We start from the raw sequence: 21184 nt of genomic DNA on the forward strand, positions 1-21184 counted from the left end.
GTACCGTTATCTCTGTTAATTGGATATTGTTTTTCACTTTCAAGTTCTGCTGCTGTGGTTAAATACTGCTTGCTGGACAGAGCTGAGAGCAGCTGACAAGTTTTATGCCTAGTCCAAACTCTTCAAACTGAGTGCAAACTTCTCATGATGGTATTTCACTTTATTTTTTTAAGTGTAGACTTAAACTTGTTTTATTTTTCTTCATCCATTGTTTAAAGGGCAATGAATAGCTTTAAAACAAATCTTGTTTTAAGAAGAGCAGAAAAGACAAGATCCCATTAGAAATAGTTTGTTTTCATAGTTGTAAAAAACAAGGTCTTAGAGGCTAATCTGAAAAATCTTTTCTGTTGCTGATTCAAGCAGATGAGTAAAAAGGTTTGTAAATAAAAGCTAGAGAGAGTACCTACTGCAGATGTAGTCCATATGCTTAATATGAAGCAAAATAAAAATGTGTGAAATAAATACAAAAACTGTCTGTTTAAAAGATACATATTTTTGCTCCAGCTTGTGTTTTTGAGCTCATTTTGATCCTTCTTGGTTATATTATTTCCCATATTTTGGCCAAATATTCCAAATGTTCATGGAAGATTCAAATATGATTATAATATATCGTCCTGGAGAGCACATCTCTGTTTTCTGAAGCACAGAAAATGGTGGGAGTAGCAAATTTTGGATTAATCCTTTTTTTTTTTTTTTTTTAAATATGATCAGAGGAAAACAAAATTGGCTCTTCAAAACTTAACCTAGAGTATAGCCCAGTTCTTGGATACATGTTTTTAATACCCCCTGATAAATTGTATCCAAAAGAATGGATTAATCTTTCACTATGACAAACCCTGATAAACTGAAAAAAATAATCAAGCTATAGTCCATGAGGTTAACTTAGGAGGAGGAAGTGAAATACTGCAGTATGGATAGTAGGAATGGATAGTAAGAACTTGTGTCTCAGGTTTCCTAAAAATATCTTGTTTTAAGCTATGTAAGAATTAGCAATTGGAAGTCATACAGAAATCACTTTCTTACCACAGTGGGGTTATATCATGTCATTTGTTGACGTAGATTGTTACACTTAGAATTTTTTGTCTTTTTATATGTATTTTATTCATGAAGACTTTTCCATCTCCTCTATAGGTAGGATAAACAGGCAGATGATTTCTTACAGAAATGCCTACCGGTTTCATCCTGTGTCCTATAGGAGTTTTCCAGCCTCTTATATTTTCAGCTGGGTTAGACAGGTATGAAAATATTCATCTTCTTCCTACGAATTTTGAGGAAGACATTATAGTTTCCTCTTGCTGAAACTTTTGTTGCTTTCTTTGCTATGCATTTCCTTGGGTTCATACTGCATTCTAGCACCAGTACAGTGGTGGATCTTCTTTTGATGCTTAAGCAGCAAAGCAGCACATTTACCTTCTCACTGCCTTTTTTTTTTTTTTTTCTCCTTGTTCTAAACAGCAACTCTGGAATTGCACTGCAAAGAAAGTGTATTTATACTGCTTTTCCCGTATCAATGAATCCTTGGATAATTTCCCTTTCCCTGCTCTTCCATATTGATCAGGTACCTGTACCGGATCCCCATCACTTTTTACTCTAGTTTTTACACTCATCAGAACTAAATTCTTAACATAAACCTCAAAAAGAAGAGAAAGAGAGGATTTTAGATAAATGCAAACAGCTATTGATGATTAAATCTAAAACCTTTTAAAATTTAGGCATCCTTGAAGAAAAATTCTAGTTTCTACTACTTTGTAGTATTCTGAGAAAACTACAGTTAACTGTCTGAAAATAGACTATGAAAACAGATATTATCTATGAAAGAGACATCTAAATGACTAACAGCTTCAGAACTTCAATCACAACATAGATAATAAACACAGACATTTTATCAGCTCTTTTAGTGTAAGAATTACTTTTTCAAAAAATAGTTAGATCCCTATTGTATAGTCAAAATAGTTATTGGAATAATGCAGGAAGAAATGCATCTACTTTCTTATTGTTTTATTTTTATGGTTATTAGACCAAATCATTTTCTAATCCAAGAAAATAAAGGAACCATCATCTGACCTCTTTGAATTTCATACTAGGAACTTCTTGCACAATCCCATTAAAACATTTACAAACTCCTTTGACTTTGAAGACTTTTTAAACTCCACCACTTGCCTTCCCTGGCACATCCACTGCACTCCAGCTCTCAATTGTTGCTATCAATATTCCCTTCAGAAGATAAATTCAACTTATTTTTCAGAGAAAAAATAATGCAAGCTATAAATGACTCAGATGAGTTTGAGTCACTGAATCCTATACCAAAATATATAGAAGACTTCTATATTATCATTGTGTTAATCAACAGATTAGTGCTGGTATCCTGCAGTTTCAAGTATGAAAACTGTTCAAGATACTTTAAAAGTTTACATATTTACCTATGTTATGTTGATACTGACACAATGTAAGAACTAATTCCTCAATAACACAATTTATTAATATAATATCAAACAACAAGTTGATGTTTTTGATAGTATGAGTACTTCATAGATGCATTTGCTCTTACCTGTACTGTGCCTGAGCCATGTAACCTCCCAGAGAAATTACGGACCGGACATATTTTGACATCCTACTGCAAATCTCAGACACGGGGCCAGTTCAAGATCTAGGTGAAATGTTTGTAAGATAAAACCAACCTACTTCCATTGAAATGTTAATGTAAATTAAGGTATCTGTGTGCCTGTTCCTCATTGCTCCTCAAACTTGTTCTTTGTCTTTGGTCATGAACTCAAGTAATCACAAGATGTCAGCACTGAGAATCACAGTTATGTAGAAAAGCATAATGTTTCAGAACCCTATTCTTAGATAGGTGACTTAAACCTATCCACACTTACACCATGAGCAATCTTCTGTCTGCTACTGCTAAGTATTTCAAGCTGCAGGTTTTCCAGAATTAGAGGTTTAATTTAGAATTATAAATAAACAAGAGTTAATGAAGGGAAAAACTTCATAACCCTCCATATGGGGTTCATAAAGCCATATGCAACGAAGTAATGGGGAAATACATTCTCTCTTAACCTGTGATATTAGCCACTTGAAAAGGGAACAGAAACTTAATGCTCGTGATGATATTGTCTTAAACGCTTTGATGCTTTGCAATGACTTGTAAATTACTTTTGTAAAAGAAATGTCTATTTGAAAAAGAGCGTTGATTGTCTAAGCAATTTAAGTCATGAAAATCAAATGACATTTTTGTTTTCTTGCACTGGCACAACAGACGTTACATTGCCATTAGTAAAAGTATTTGGGCAGGGGTACTAGACAAAATATCCAACTTTTGTCAGTTCCATGGGTTAATGATATGTATAGAGAACAGACAGATCTGCATTTTGGGGGGATGTAACAGACTTAATATTTTTCTTGTCAAGGGAAACCTTGGAATTGTATGAAATAAATCTTATACAGGAAGGGCATCTTTTCCAAAAGACCCTTCCTAAAATTGTTCAAGCATGGGAGATTTCATGGATATTTTTTAGAAACTGTAGGAATTTGCATGCCATCTATCCTTTCCTAAAAGTGCAACAACTGATATCAGTTCATACTGTTGTCAGCTGTTCTGGCAAAAAGAGGTAAAATTGATTCTAGAAAGCTACTGCCATGCAAAGACCATCTGTTCCACCATGCCCTGCATGCACACCATTAGACAAGAATCTGGAGGCAGTATGAATTCACTCTGTTGAGTCCAAAAAATTATGGCTGGACAACTGATGCCAAAAGGAATCTGGATATTCAGTGAATGGGGTTGGGTCATCAGCACCTAGGCTATCCCAGAACGTATTAAATACAATGACATTTGTCCCTGCCAAATTAGAAAATGCACATGCATTAGAAAGGGACTTCCATGCACAGGCGTATAAGCTGCAAGCCTGTATCAATTACTGAAGGCAGAAAGGAATAAAAAATCACTGCAGTGAATATGTGCAGTAAAAGAATGATAATATTATTATACAGATCAACATACTATATAATCATATAGAACTTTATAAAGTTATTTATAATATTGTTTTGTCCTATTTTATATAAGATATGATTGTATACATATAACATGAAATTCACTTACCTTTAAGTATTCATACTGTTATGATACTTGTAAGGTATATTTCTTCAGATCTATTTTAGGTCAGAAGATTCTGTCTTAGTTTCTGTCTTAGGACCCTTAATATTCCTGTATCTCTCCACTAATTACAAAAGAAGTTCAAATAGAGTAGATATTTGAAGTTACATGTGATGAACCACACCCCTGCTCTTTTACAAATGTCTAATATCCTTTCAGCAAGGAGAAATATTGTAGAATTTTTACTAGTTCATAAAAATAATTTTAATATCTTATCAACGTTACATGCACTTTGATCTTTTTTTCCTACATAAATGAGAGAAACTCCTTATCAGAATCTTTTCTTTTCATGCTGATGTTGATCATGCTTTCCTGTACCAGACTTGCAGGCAAGCCAACCCTTTCCACTACTGTCATCTGGCAGCAGGAAATCTTTATTTGTGATTGTTGCCTGCTTAGTCTTTTTAACATAGACTACAACATTTTGAACTGGGATCCAGATATGTCAAGAGATGTTCTTTTTCACTTATCTTTTCCTTCTATCTATCAATGGTCTCTAAGCCTAGGGAAATGTATACCTAACGGTGAATGTTGTTGGCAGCACAACACAGCATTTTGGCCCACTGAATTATTTCTGTTGCCCTGTCTTAACTGAGCTGCTGCCTTGTTCACATCATATGTATCACATTGTCTCTGGAGATCCTTAGGCTCTGGATCATTCCATCACTTTGTCGTATTCCAGAGAGCTTCCTTAATGATGCTGACTGATGCTGGAAGAGACTTTTTGTGCCCCAAATCTCTACAATACTTAATCTCAGTTGCAGTAAAAAAAAAAAAAAAAAAAAGACAATAATTCTTTGACAAAATCCTGGAAGAATTAGCAAAGAAACTGGAGTTCTCTAAATTTTACAGCTGTGCCTACTTTTAGTGATGAAATTCCCTCACGTGAGCTCACTATTTTAAAATCACCCTTAATTCAAATCAGACTGAGTTACAAGTTAAGGCGCTTATTTAGCAAATCTCAAATTCACAGCACAGTTTGCAAGTTCATTAAGTATATATACGCATATATATGAAGCGAAAGTGTTATTTACCTAACACTATCTTGTCTTTCATGATTCCCTTCACCTGATACAATCCATGTAATAAGATGGTGTTTCTCAATATTCCTGGATACTCTCATGGTTCTTATACTGAATTTATGTTCACAGAAGGAAGTCTGTTTTGCAGATGCTTTTTCATATGTGTAGTCTGTATGCAATAAATCTTTCATCCTAAAATAGACGTTTATCACCGTTAATAAACTCAAGAAAGTGTCTAGATCTTTTTTCAAACTGTTATGAAGTATTACATGCTTTGCATATATTATGTTTTCAGACCAACTGAAGCCTCAACAAAGCAATTTTAACTGTCCAGAGTTATTTAACTTCAGACATCTATGGTGTAGATATATGCATCTGATCAAATCATATAGTTCCCTTTATATTCAGCAAGAAAAAGAAGTAGGGATGTAATTCATCAAGTCTCTTTTAGATATGTTTTAGGATGAGATTAATTTCATATGCAGTCATGTGAATACCATTGGCATTTGAGCAATACTGAGCATCAACCTAGAGGGCTTGTTGTGATAATGTCTTTGAGACACACTGTGACAACGGAGAAAGCATGAGACTGAAGCATGTCTGCCAATTGAACATCCAGTTCTGCAACTTAACGAAGACACAACTCTTTCACATTTTAGTCTTTCCTTCCTCCTGCAGAGGAGAAAAATCTGTAAAACTGCTTTCTTAAAAACAGTTTAGACATCTTGTAGCTTTTGTTCTGGCAGTTCTAGATTGTCTGTTACCAAGTCAACATGACAACTTTCCCTCCATCAGCATGTATAACCTGTCCCCAAACTTGCCCATTGACTTAAAGCAACTATGCTGGTTTCCACAGCACTTCAGAGATGTAAACAGTCCTGTTGCGAGGTCATTGTTATCACCTCTGATACAGTCAATGAACGTGTGTGCCTAGCATGCCACACGTTTCTGTTCTCAGAATCAGGTGACTGTTACACATGTCCTTCTCACTTTGATGATTACGGAATTTTGGGAATTTTGCAACTACAGTCTCTCTATTAATGATGGGAGTATCCTATTGAGCATCATCTTTGTTATACCGTTTCACTCACAAATATCTGCAGAACACAATCACATCTGACTAGCACTTAATGAGTCCTCACTATTCTGACCTCTCACTTAAACTTATGACAAGATATAGGACTAGTTATAGATGGCTGACAGGCAAATACTCAAGGAGTGTCTGCTGGAATCCTCCACGTGGGTGCCTGGATCCTCTGAAAAAGTGAATACTACATTTGGAAATTTTATGAATCTTGTATGGAAATGTTCTCAGAGGTCTTGTATGTGGGAACATGAACGTCACATCTGTGGAACAATTCTGCAATTCTATATGTGTGGTAAACTACACTTCACATAAGTAAGAACAAGTAGTAGCAGATGAAAGGCCAAATGAAAGAAATATTGGAGCATTCATTTTTTATTCTGGTGAGAATAAACATAAGGCTTCAGCTAAACTAAGGCACTTAAAGCAGATGATTGCCAGACGTTTGCCACCTTAGATGATCCTGGTTAGCAGCTTTGGCTCGTATCTATTTGTACTTAAAAGATGATGTGAGAGTAAGTTCAGTCTTTGCAAAAAAGCCTCTTTTAAGAAAATTATTGCACTTAACGATTTACTAGCAGATCTATAAACTCTCCTTTTTTTGTAGAAAATCATTTGAAAGATCTACACACATTTTGCCTGTGAACCTTTCTAACACTCCCTCTCAAAGCCCAGAGCTGTGTAGTGGCCAATCCTTATAGTGCCAGTCACTCAACAACAAAAGTATTACCTTCCTTAGCATCTTTTCATAAAAGCTCTAGTTTCTGGCTCTAGTTGTCTTAGAAGGGAAGGTCCAGCTCTTTGGAATCTATGCTCTGCAGAAAGCATTCAGAGACATTTTGTATGTCTCAGAAACTGCATATTTTTCCATAGGAAAGAAGAGGAAGTAAAGGATAAAGGTGAAAGAGTTCTAAAGTTATCAGAGCCTCAACAGATCCAAGGTTTCCCATACATCCGCCAAAGTAACCTCCACACATGACAATCACAGTAGTATTATTAACTGGAGTTGATTGTTGACATTAGCAGTTCCAAAAAAAGTTCCTTTTTTTTGTTGTTGAGAATAAACACAAGGACGTCTCCATCCAAGAGCAAAAAAAAAAAAGCCATAAAGATGTAAAAAGATTATCTGAAGTATCTCTCCTTCAAAGCAATGGGAGAAGGAAATTATGAATAATATGGAGAAGGAAATTATGAATAATATTAGGAACATTTGACATCACTTTCACAAAACCCTGTCTTTGTTTTAGCCTTTACTCCTCCTTTACCATAGTAATGGTCTTTTATTTGCCCTCCATCCTGCTGCACCTGGCAAAAACATGTATACTTCTCATTCCTGAATCTTCTTAGCTAGGTCAGGATATAAGTTTTTTGTTTAGTTCTGAATAAGGATAATCTTATCTGTAAGAGTTCTACTCTTTGTTCACCCAATGTTTTGTCACAGTCTTCTATTTTCAGTTTTACCTTTTTGTCCGTTGAAGAACAACCACTCAGTTCTATGAACCTCCTTTGCTGTTAGCGCCTAATTCTGTATTGGGCTCATTCTCTTGAAGTTATAAGCATAATTATCATCTGTGGGAAAGAGGGCTTAATACAGGTTCCCAGAAGACTGTTTGGGGGCATCATCTACCAACCTTGCTCTGTTTTTCCAAACAGAATATTTGCCAGTTCCAGGTTTCTCTTCCAGGGTTGCAAAGATTCAGGACTGCGGATGTTTTTTGCTTGTTTAAAGAGTCTCATAAGAGACAGAACCTTGTTTGGAAACAAATGGATGGTAGTACTTGTCAGTGAGCTCCAAAGTGTTTTATTGTACAAATAGTCATAATACTGAGATCACTGGAGCCTGAATACCAGTACAAAATTAAGCATTACTTTGTGATCTGAGTAGATGAAGCACTGATGTCAGAACAGAATTGAAACCAGGAAGGGCTGAAGAAGAAAATAAAACAAACGCAAGTCTAAAATTAAATCCTTGTTGTTCCTCTTCTGGTATTCTCTGGCAGGACATAAACACTGAAACAAGCACAGCAGTCTTCTGCGTACTCATAAGGCACAACCATTCATAGCCATAAAAGCTAATTGCTTATAAGGAAAAGTACAAAATGATATTTCACCTGAAATATGAACAGCCATCTATAATGCTGTTGGTATATAGGTGAGGCATTTAATGACAATTTTAACACCCAGAGTGTATATTATCACAGTTTATCTTGATATATGTAAAGCAACTGGAGAATCTCAGCATATTTATGTTGAAATAAATGCTGCATCAGTTATGTGCAGTTACAGTACGATACTTCCTGCTGTACCTGAATACTGAAAATCTGTTTGTTAAACAAAACTTGGTAAAATTGGTCCTCGGCCAGTACAAGAATCAAGAAAGTTCATACCACAAGTGAATGTATCAGCAGTTTGACTGAAGTAGAAAAAAAAAAAGACTCAAAAGGAATATTTAATATGGAAAGTTAAACACCAGCTCTCCTAGTATCACCACTCTGTACTGACATCTGAAGATTTGCAACATCAATTAGCAGCCAAGCAGCTTGTTACAATTTCAAATAAGAAAGATGAGGCCTAGCAGGTGAAATTAGATAGGTAAGTCTCTTTTTAGGTACCTCTAAGACTCCAGGAGGACATTATCAGCTTTGTAGATTACCATTTGAGATTAAATGTGTCAGTGAAATATCGTAGAAAAAGAGTTATGAGGCACTTGGTGATACTTCCAGGGAAGATATAATTGCTGATGATATGATTATTGCTGCAACTGATGAGGCTGAGCATGATGGTACCTTGAGAACAATAGTGCCGAAAGCAAGAGATGAAAATATTAAATATCACAAAGAGAGGATGCAGCAGAAAGTAGAGATAAAATACAATGCCACATCCTGTATGACTTCAAAGTGACTAACAAAGCAAAAGCTATAGTAATGTACTGAAGAATCTCAATAGGAAAAATAAGAGAGATCTTTATAGAGAAATATTTTGTGTGAAACATATGCATCTTAATAACATAGGAAACATCGGGATATGTTTTTCAGTCATGCAGAATTCAGTGTTTGCCATATTGAGGTTTTTTCCATGGCTCCTTGGGGCAGATAATTTAATGTTCTTCTATGCTGCTTATACTACTGCTTTCTCCTGAATCATTTATAATTTTGAAGAGATACAGATAGAGATAAATCCTAATTCTTCATTCACATGATTAAAAAAGACAGACTCACTTTGGTTTAGTTTATGTATTCTACCACTGTCTTAACACTTTCCAAACATTTTCTATAAAAAGAAAAATGCACAGGCTGGATTATCAGTTGTCCCACGTGTCTGTACAAAATGTAACACTAATCTCATTGGAATAGCTTCTTCCAGAAACATCCAGAAAGCAATTCACACAGTTGTAAAACTACTGTTTGGTAAGAGAAACGAATCACTTTCCAGAAATACCTATTACTCTTTACAGAATATGTAAAGGATCTAGGATGATCTAGCTGACAAACTTAGCTGACAAGAGGTTTTTAAGGGAGAGAAATTCCACAGAAAGTATGAGAAGACAAAACTATCCTTCTTTTCAGTAAATGTGTATGTGCAACAGGGGCAAGCCCAGCATAATGCCCAGTAGAGGCCAGTCTCCCCTCTACTACAGAGAATTCCTAGATGTTTCAACATTGTCCTGCCAAGCTATACTCCAGAAGAACTTTATATTCCTATGTAAATCATTGCTTTATTTTTTTAAATTAGCATGCCTCTGAAATTCAGTTTGAATTACATAAAATGTCTGTATAGTTTTAATATTGTATTCCTATTAATCTGTGGCAGAGCATGAAATTTAATATTTTCACCATGACAAACCCATGAAATTTATCAGCCTAGCCTGTGCTCTGTACAGTGAACTATTTATAATCTCTGGTTGTTAAAAGCAAAGGAAGCTGAAATAAATGAATAAACATGCAGAACTTTTCTCCCTTTGGTAGCTTCATTAATTAGTTCTGTGGAATGTAAGTTCTGCATTATTCACAAAGCCATCACAAGCTGCAACCACAATCTTTGTTATGGTACTGTATATTATTAGCATTCAACTTGATAGCAAGTAACTAATCTTGAATGAAAATTCAAGGATAAAAGGAAAACATCCTCCTTGATAATTTTAAGTAGCACACAGATGGGATTCTTCTCTAGCTTCCTGACTGTCCTCAGCTGTTGCAGTGATTCAAGGCATTCCTTGTGACTACGGTTCTTATATGGCCTTGTCCTCTCCTGCTGCTGGGTATCATTGTGTGGTCACAGTATGGTCAACCTGAAGTACCATGAGAGACAAAATCTCCTAAGTAAGTAAGTGGCTTGAAGGACATGAAAATGAAAGTAATCTTACTTTTTATTTGCCCATTGTCACTGATAGAGATTTGTATCAGTCACTACTATTTTTCTCTCAAATTGCAATGTCTGGGTACTTTAGGAACAAGGCCAACTCTTGTGAGACTTGTTAAAAACCAGAAAAGCTCGCAACACTGAAATATTTTTTTAGCCTACGGTGTATATGTTTTGATTTTTAATTTCTTTTGAGGGCATCAGGCATCATCCACAGGCTGGTGAACATAGAGCTGTGTTTTCTGTTCTGTCATCTGCCTTTGCAAAAGTACCTCTCATTTTCCCTCTTTTTCAAAAAGTAGATCTGAAGAAGTGGAAAGTTGGAAAACTGCATCTGGTAAACTGCAAACTGCTGGTAAATTATCAATAACTCTAAGGAAAAGGAGTAGGAGTCCTGGTGCGCAGTAGTCCAAACATGAGCTAGCAGAGGGCTCTCACGGTGATGAAAGCTAGCAGCATGCTGGGCTGTATATGTAAAAGCATGGCCAGGGACTAAGGGAAACTGTTCTTCCCATACACTGAGAACTCATTAGAACAATGCTGGGGTACAGTGTCCAGTGAGGATAAATTTGCATGGGTCCAGCAGACCTGTTCCATGAAACATAATAAGGGGGCTGGAGCAGTTGCTTCTTGAAGAGATGCTGGGAATTTGGGCTTGTGCAGTCTGGAAAAGACACCTTTGGGGGACCTCACAGCAGCCCCCAGTGCCATGGAGGGGGTCAAGGAAGCAGAGCCAGGTTCATTGCAGTGGGATGTGATGGGAGGGTGAGACACAGTGGGCCTAACATGAAATAGAAGGGTCTGACACAAGGACAAAACTTTACATTATGACCATAATTAAGCACTGGAGCAAACTGCCCGGAGAGGTTGTGCACTCTCAACTGCTGGAGATTTCCAAGGTTGGATAAAGCCCAGAGCGACTCCATCTCACTCAGTTGCTCATTGAATATGCTTTGAGGAAGAGTTTGAATGATAGACCTTTTGAGTTCTCTTCCAACATGAACTTTCTATGGGTCTAAAATTTTGTAGTGGCCATAAAGTCATTACTGTAAACATATATATTTTTAAATTCAATTGCTTTTTATCAAAAGACTCTTTTAAGTGAAGAAAAAACACAAAATTATACAAACAGATTAGATTTAAATGGCTTGACAGTATAGTACAAAAAGAATGGCATGATTGAACTGTGCAATTATTAGATAATTTGTATATATATTATCACCAAAGATTTGTATTTGTATGCATATATAGAGAGACAGATGTATCTATACACAAACACCCATGCAATAACTATTTTTTCTATCTTTTCACTCACTTATATAAAATAAATGACAATATTGTATTTTCTATTTTTCCTTCCCTATTGTTTCTTAATCAAGAGTCTGAATTTTTTATTCATTTCCAAGATTCTCCTAACATTAGAGAATAAGAACTCCTGGTAAGTCTTAAGATACTTATACAGTACATTAATTCCTTTGGACTTTTACAGCTAGTTGCTTTTTTATTATTTATTCATTTATTTTTAATGAAATGGGCACTGCATATATAATGATGTTTGGGCTGATGGATGGAAATTAATAAAATATGACCATTACACTGGAAATGATTTTGAGGTCTAATGTGAAAAAAATGTTATAAGCCAAGAGCTGTATGGATCTGGGGGAGATCTGTTGGTAAAAGCTGGTGCAAAGTGGTGCAAGTACAAACGTACAAAATGTTTTGCTGCTATCTATCCTTGATGAAAGCATTAAAATAGAACTGTAAGTTACAAGTGACTGAAAAAGTCCAATGAACCAACATATGGAATGAAATTAAAAATTTTGAATGGATCAGATGAATCAGCATGGATCTTGTTTAAAATAAAGTTCTTTTATCAGCTATGTAACAAAAACAAAATTGTCACTAGTCCAAACCTGAACATTTAAACAAACTACTAGTAAAAATAATGAGTATAATTATTCATTTTTATGACATGAAAACCTAAAATAAGCCTATATTCCAGAAACCATATAGAGAACTGAGATCATTAATCATCCCAAAGGAAGCTGAAATACAGAAGAAGGAGAAAGAAGGTAAACAGCAGTGATGTGCATTGTTGAAGGCTAAGAAGCAAGTCAACAGCAGTACTAAGGCAGAACTTGTGTCTCCTGGGCTAGTGTCATTGCCACCACTCACTTATCTGCTCCCTAAGAGCAGCTCCAACCCTTTAACCCTTCAGCAATTAAGATGAATTCTGCTTTGTGGTAAAGTACATATGATCATACCCCACAGTCATTCTCAGGAGAGCGTGTTTATGTAATGGACAGCACATTTTGCCAAAACTAATTATAACTCTCAATTTCCCTGGAGACTAAAACACTATCATTTCCTTCTGCAAATAATTAAGTGTGAATAATGACAGTGAATCTTTCATAAGAATATCACCAGATGAGATGTATTTGCTTGGTCGTAGATAGACTTTACCTAAAGATTAAAACAATGAGACTTTACCTAAAGATTAAAACAATGCGTAAATCTTCAGAAAACAGAATTGGCGTGGAAAAATCATGAAATGCAAATTCTGCACGATCAGACAAATTATTCACTTAATATGATATCCTAGAGTACACCTCAGTGAGGAACTTTTCATAACTTGGTAGTTAAAGTGGCAAAAAGCATCAGTGTTGGCAAGGCCTAAAGGAAATTTGTAGGCAGAATTTTCAGACCCAAACCATACAGCACTTAGTTTTGTACTTGGAAAGTGATAGAAACAGTGCATTTGAATGGCAGCTAACCAAATGGATTTACAGTATGTTTTAGGATGATTCCTGACAAATCCTCTAAAGAAGGTTAGAATACGTATTTATTTTAACTTTTTCTACTGTATTTTTATAAATCTATCCTTTCACTTTGGGGGACATAGTATTTTGGAATCATCCTCAATTTTATAAATTCTATCATCAACCTTCTGGACATTTAAATACTCATATACCACAGACTCCTCTGTACTTGTAAGCAAACTATATTAATCCCACCAAAGGCACTGTTTACAAATATGTTCAAAAATGAGAACAGCCGCTTAAAATAAAAAAAAAAATAAACGGTAGGGTATCAAAGCTTTCTTTTGAAAGAAAGCTGAAGCTGAGACTGTCTTTCAGACTCTTATGAATATAAACCTCCATGAAAGAGCTCTCTGTGTTCAAGGAAAAGAACATAGATAACTACTAGCACAGGAAAGTAGAAAAAGGAAAAAAAGATGGATACACTGAGAAATAGAGAGAGGCAGATGAAGAATTTGGCACAAGAGCTGAAAGAAAGGAGCACAGAAAACACCAACTGGAATAAATAAACTAAAATGAAAGGGCTGGATAGAAATGTAGTCCAATGGCTAAGCTCACTTCTGTGCTCCACCCGTACTGTGCTGGAGAAAACCCACTGATATGAGTGGATGCTGAACTGCAAAATAGCAGTAACTAGTGATGAACAAATGGGAGTAGGAAAAGCAAGAGCAAGAAAAGTACACATCAGAATTGAAGCCTGTCTAAGCACCGAAGGAAGAGGTGAGCAGAAGAGAATAAACATGAAGAACAAGGTGCAGTCATTTGTACACAATTTCTCTTCCTGTATGAACTGATAACGCAATGAGCACATCCTGATGCACCCATGGTTATCTGATATTTTTCATCTGTTCTTTCCCTCTCCGCATGCGTGTCCCCTGAGAGAATTTATGTACAGAAATTTTATATTATCTGAATTACATTACTCTGCTTGCATAATATTATTATATAAAGCAGCAGCAGTTGGAAAATCAGCAGCAGCATTTGGAACAGAAGTGCAAACTTTTCTCAGGTTTTAAAATATGTAGGTGTTCTTTATACAGTCTCGAGTAAGCTTTCAGGATGCTCTCAGTCGCAGTAATAGATACTTCCATGATTTCATCTAACATTTTGGAGAAACAGCTGAGCATTTAGATATTGTGATTTAGAACCATTGATTATTTTCAGGCAAGTCTGATTTTTGTTGCTAGGTCTGACAGAGATAATTTGAAGGTATATTGTGCAGCACCCTTGATCTCTGGGCCAGAACTGAATCCCAGCTCAGCCATTATTTACATCCAGAAATGGTCAGTGGGCTACCCACAACTCACCTAGCATCCTGTCTGATGGGGTCAGTGTAAAACGAGAAGTCCCAGTGATGTCTGTTCGCTTGCGATGAGCTGGTCCTTGGAGTCCTCCTGTGGCGGGTCTGCCCAGTGCCAAGAGGGCTGCAGGGGCCAAAAGGGGATCTTCCTCCTATAGCAATCATCAATATGTTCTATTTACTTATTCATTTATTTAATAGGAGAACTGAGCTACTTATGCATTTTTTTCCTAAACTCACTAACATAATCAAATTTTCATTGTGACTCAAACACTTGGGTGAAATTAATTTCAAACAATTTATTCCTGTTTTGTAGATATCTGCGTCTTTGCTATCCCACACAAACTCCCTTTTTAGTCAGTGGAAAAAAACCCCAAATTTTGGAATGAGAATCGCCTTGGCTCCTTTAGATATTTAATGATGAGAATTATTATATCACATGAATGTTTTGCTTTCTTCATTGGCTATACAGGGAAACTTCACAGCCAGCTCAAGTAGGGATGCTTGCACTCTGAATATATATTCATACATGGCTTCATTTATTCATTAATATTGATTTATTTGGTTTAACTTTGTTAGACTTTACCTGTCCCAGGTTATCCAGCTCTTCTTTCACTTGAACAACAAAAATATCTGGGTGTCTTATTTATTTACATGTAAAGATCAAGGTTATAGTGTACCACAGAGCAGTCATTTGCTTAAATGCAAGCACCTGCTTAAATTGTTCCTTCATGTGATAAGTAACCTAAAAATGGAGATGCTATTTTCATAGCAGTAAAGAAATTATGGGAAGGTTAGTTGTATATAACTTTGGAGGAAGGGGTGTGTGCGTGTGTGTGTGTGCGTGTGTGTGTGTGTGTGTGTGTATATGTATGTATATATAAGCTAATTTTATTCAAAGTACACTGAAGGACAGAAAAAAAACTGCTGGATTGTTTTTGACTACTATTTAGCTCTTATCTCTTTTTTTGGGTTTTTCTGTTTGTTTGTTTTATTTTGTTTTTTATGGAAATATAACCTATAAGATAATTGAATGGAATGGTTAACGTCTAATTGGATGTATTTGAAGAAGACATAGAAAGTCTGATGTTGAGGTAAGGCCTTTTTTTTTCTGCCAAAGTGCTGAAATGATTGAAAAGACAGGGGCTCCCAGTATCTTCTAGCTATGTGTGCTGTGAAACTTTAAACCTAAAATGGTGCAACCCCTGATTCCAACTTATAATGGTTAGGATACCCATAGGACTGCAGAACTTAGGCATTTGTGCCCTGGCAAACCTGGCTAACGTAGGAACATTTACACCGTCTTGTGCTTGGCCACCTGTGTGGAGAAGTCCTTGCATTCCTGCAGAATTAATATGTCAAACCTCATTTCTTCCATTCCATTCAAGAACAGTAAGAATTTGCTAAGACTGAAAAACAGGAAGCACAGATGCAAAAGATCTCTTCAGAACTTGAAGGAAATATGAGTATACCTGAATATCTAAATCAAGTGATTTTCAAATTTTAGGCAAATTCAAATTTTAGGGAAAAAACTTTTCAGTAAGGTTGTATTGCAGAAGAAAAAACTACAGCATATTTAATTAACTGACCTGCTTCTTCATACTCTTTAAAGATGTCACATGTACTAAAATGACAACTGCCCAACAAATTACTTTTGGTTTAAGTTTCCCTATAATTTTAGCCTACAAAAATAGAAAATATTTGTCTATTTAAAGGAATACACATTAAAGGAATAAAGGAGAAAGAGGAAGTCTTGGAAGTCTTTATCCATCTGTCATATTTACTAATCACCCCTTTCCTATGCCAATGGAGGAGACATATACAATGCTATATTATCTTTTCAAATGCTCTACTTTGCTGCAAAAAAAGTCACGATAAGATGGAAGTCTTCATATTGTGGCAGCTCTCAATCTTTCCTGTCAAAGGGTTTTCTAGCCCTTTTTTTTCATGTCACTCTCATGAGAGGGTAAGGCAGGTCAAAATGTATTTTGTATATAAGCAGCATGAATAATAATATACATTAATAAGAAGAAGGTTTAAAGCCCATTTCACCCTTTTTTAACCACTGTCAATGACAAAAAAAATACTATCAGTATATATGCATTGCACCATTATTAGGAGGTGACTCACCCTAATAATATTTACATTTGTCACGACTTGAGTGTTTAGTGTCTGGAAATGCAGAATTATCTTTTCTTAAGCAGGGCAAGGCATATAAATATAACTCTTCATTTTATATTAGTGTGTTTAAATATCTGTTTTGATCATCTGAATGCAAATTCACTAAGCGCCGTTAGCTATTCAGTCATAGCCAAGATAAGGAGAATATGAACCCTCAAAATCATGACACAGCTAGTTCATTTACTGTGTTCAATGAGACACAATAACAGAGAATTGGTTATGCTTGAAGTTTTACAGGAAGAAAATCAATAACTGATTATCAAAACTTTTTTTAGGCATTGAATATATACACATCTGAAGACTGTCATTTAAAACTTTTTTTTTTTTTTAATCATGAACTACTAAAAGTCATTGCATAGGAATGATTAATTCTGGAATTTAAACATGGTTTTTTTTTTAAATAAAAAGATAAACTTGTGTTTTTTTCAGGTGAACATGCCCAGCAAAGTTATGTTCAAAATATCCAGCATTTTGGTGGAAGGCCACTAGCTAATAAACTCACATTAACACGGAGGGTAATTGAGTTCCCAACATTCAGAGACAGTTCCTTGCACAAACACATTACTCACCAGTGTGACATCAATAATGAAATTTAGAAAGAGGATGGAAACCTCCAAAGTTGCAGAGCACCACGTGGGACTGCCAGTCTACTATTTTTACAGCCTCTCTCCAGGAACAATTCTTGTTTTCTGTAATCAGCACCAGAACCATTCACTTGCTCCCCACCAGGATTTTATCTCCACCAAGTGAAGGTGACAATGAAACACTCTCCTGTAAGATCCTCTTGGCAGCATTCCCACAAACCCTGCTGGACTGTTTTCATCCCATTCCATATGTCCACAATTTAAGCAGCACTACAACTGTCTGTCCCTGAATTGTGTCATATCACACTGCAGGGCACAATGCTGCAGTACCTGAGTTTCGAAGTAATCTTCTCATCCCGTTTCAATTTTCACATTAAAGAGCAGACTGCCTGAAACTTGATGATTGCAGGTTGGTATGGACAGGATCAAACAGAAGAAGATGCTGGCAGGGAGTCAAGAGTGAGAATAATATTCTGCAGACATCCCTGGTTTTCTTTTCTCCTTTAAATAAATTCAGTCTTCTACAGCAACACGGAGCTAAGCACAGCCTTGCAGTCAGATATTACTGCAGATCCATTTCAGTAAATTTTTCATGTGTAACTACACTCAGGAAAGTAATTTATGAGACAGCTGGTTTCAACGTTATCTAATTGCAGCTCTGGATTATTAAATGCAGAGACTGAAGAGTTAATATCTTTGCACTATATGAAGTTACATATTGATAATTTACTTGGGCAGTAAAACTATCAATTATTTTGTCTGCAAATTAAATACCATGAATCCTCCTGAAGAATCAATTTCTTTTTCAGTACAATTCATTTTCATAAGCAGACACTAACTGTTTTTTCCCTTGTAATTTGTCAAATGTTCTTAGCTCATATTACATCAGTATTTTAGTAAAATTATTGATGGTTAATACTATAAATGATGGTTCTTTGACAGTGAACAGATCTGTCATGTCAGAATACTAGCAAAGCTCTGTGCTGTTTTGCATGTTGAATTTCTATTCACAGAAAAAAAAAATCTGGAGGTACCACTGCCATACCTCAAAAATATTAACTAAGGGATTCATATATTCATATATGAATACAGAATATATCAAAGTGTCATATTTCATTTGGAAATAGCTACCATGTACACATTTTCTAACGTTTAAAAATCTAATATAGTAATAGCTTAATAAACATTCTTACCAGTGGCAAAAAGATAGAATATACATGGTTTTAAATTAGTCTGCCTTACTGGGTGTGGGACTAAACTAGGGAGGATGATATTCTCAGAGAGCACTTTGTACTCCTTTCCTGGTCCTTGGTGTCGTCTGTGCAAGTAAAAATAAGAACTACTTTTCTTTCTATAATAGATGGTTAGTTAGAAGAATACAGACCACAGAGCCTTGGCTTTATCCATATTCAAGACTGTTACTGTGCCTGTACTCTCAGTGACGAGTGCTGAAATACTTTCCTCCCCTTTCCTAACTGCTCAGAGCAAGAGAAAAAAAAGCACTGGAGGAATTATGCCTGGCTGAAGCACATGGGATGAATTATGGGATCCCAGTTCTGACATCCCTCCTGATCAATTCTCCTCTGTCCTACTTTATTTACTATCAATACCACTGTAATATCTAAGAATCTGTCATTGATAGATTTAATAATGTGATTAACATCTCTCATTTATTTCACTCCTCTCTTCAAGACTGAATGATGGAAGATTGGTGTACTTTATTTTGAAATATTTTAAATTACATATATCTATATCTATGCATTTGTCTGCTTATACACTTATGAATAAACATTCAAAACTACTCTGAATTAAGGAGAAATGCATCAAAGGAAAGCGAGGCAGAATAAAATAAAATTTCTTTTGTGGTGGGTCCTAGTCTCTAGATATCTTTTTAGAATGTAAAGCTGCTTCTGAGAAAACTTGCTTTTGCTATTTTTATTTTTTTAAGTGTATTTATCATTATTGGAAGCCTTCACTTTATGACTTCTCAGTAGTTAGGTGTTGTAACCAGACAATGAAATGCCTTTGGAAATATGTAGATTTTCCAAGCTTCATATGTGGATGGATCAATTACTACGGCCAGGCCAGACAAAGGCATGTGCAGTTGTGGCCAAGCTGTAAGTCGCAAAGAGGAATCAGATTTTCTTAGACAGCTGGAGCTGATAGAAAGCATTAGTTCTGAACAGACCTGCTTTGTGAAAAAGTAACATGAGTGAGCAAACCAGGAGCATTTCTAATACATGGGCTCAACTGGCCATCTGAATATGTTTCCAACTGAAGGACTCATCCTAAGGCTACCAGCTTTTCAAGTATTCTTTGCCTCAGAGCATTCCTTCTGACTTATGAGTACACATGGAAAAAAACATTTTTCTCTATGAAATTGCATTGATTTTTTTTAGCCTCAGTGACAGATGCAGAATATGGTATAAATCAGCATCTGAGAGAGAAAAAGTGAAGCCATAAAGCCATGCCAAACCCCCCTCATGGCTGATGAAGCCTGCACAGGTAACTTAAAACATGTATGAAAACCGAAATCCATTCATATGGACAATATGCAAAAGAAGAGCAGTGTCTGGAAGTTATTTTTCTGTGTGCTCACAGCTCTGACCATCTGATCTGCTTTGATCTGATCTGACACTGCACCATGCATGGAATTTCAGTAGCTCAGTTTCCACTTGATGCCAGAGAATATTTACAAGCTACTATGTCCTTCGGGACTAGGTTTGTTTCCAGTCTATCCTTGAGGAAAGAATATGATAAAGTTTGATCTATTTCAATAGAGGTCAACGACACAATCTCCATTAATGTCATTACATTCATGGTGTCATCCTTTACTTCTATTTCTGGTAAAAGAAGAAATAACTAATGAAAACTCAATTATTTTCAAATATTTTAGAAGACACAAATCTGTCTCTAACTATAGTGGCTAGATTTTCCATCTAATTTTTGGATGATTCTTATTTCAGACATAAAAAGATGTAACTGAGCATAAATAAAATATATATATCATCACTTCAAAGATTAAAAAACTAAAATAAAATGGAAATTAATTGGAATAAGTATATTGCTAGGAAGCATTGTCATATTTTTTCTGAAGTTTCATGCAAATCATGCTCACTTACCACATGTTTCCGTATGTTATTTAGTAAATTTCTATAATTTAAACTGAACTGAAAATTACTACATGAAGAGGTGCAACATAAGATAATAAATAGTTTACACATTTAAATAATAATTAGAGATTCCTTTTAATTCTGTTGTGGTTCTCCAGATAAATGTGGTACTCACAGGCTCCACCAATGTAATAACTGAGTATATCTTAAATTGTATTCAAACCAAATTTATTTGACATTCCTAAATAGAATTAATGGTCCATAAAGTCATATGAATGGGGGGAGAGGTCTGATCAGTGTTTACAGAGAAGTCTCAAAACATGAGAAGTACATGGGAAGTAGTGCAAGACATTACGTATCTTTAACAAAAAGGAAGGTTATTAGAGAACACTATGTTATTAGTACTATTATTTCTAAAGGTACTTGATATTCGACAGACCTTGTGTTGTGGTGAAATATACATTCCTTTTTTTCTTGTAGAAAAAATATTTCTTTTATTTATTATATAAGCAGTGTACATTCATGATGGTCTTAACCATACATTTCCTTGCACTAAAGAATTCTAG

Source organism: Tinamus guttatus, unplaced genomic scaffold (genome assembly GCF_059628265.1).
Source record: "Tinamus guttatus ecotype Peru unplaced genomic scaffold, ASM5962826v1 Tinamus_guttatus_pri_ptg000402l, whole genome shotgun sequence".
Lineage (NCBI taxonomy): Eukaryota > Metazoa > Chordata > Aves > Tinamiformes > Tinamidae > Tinamus > Tinamus guttatus.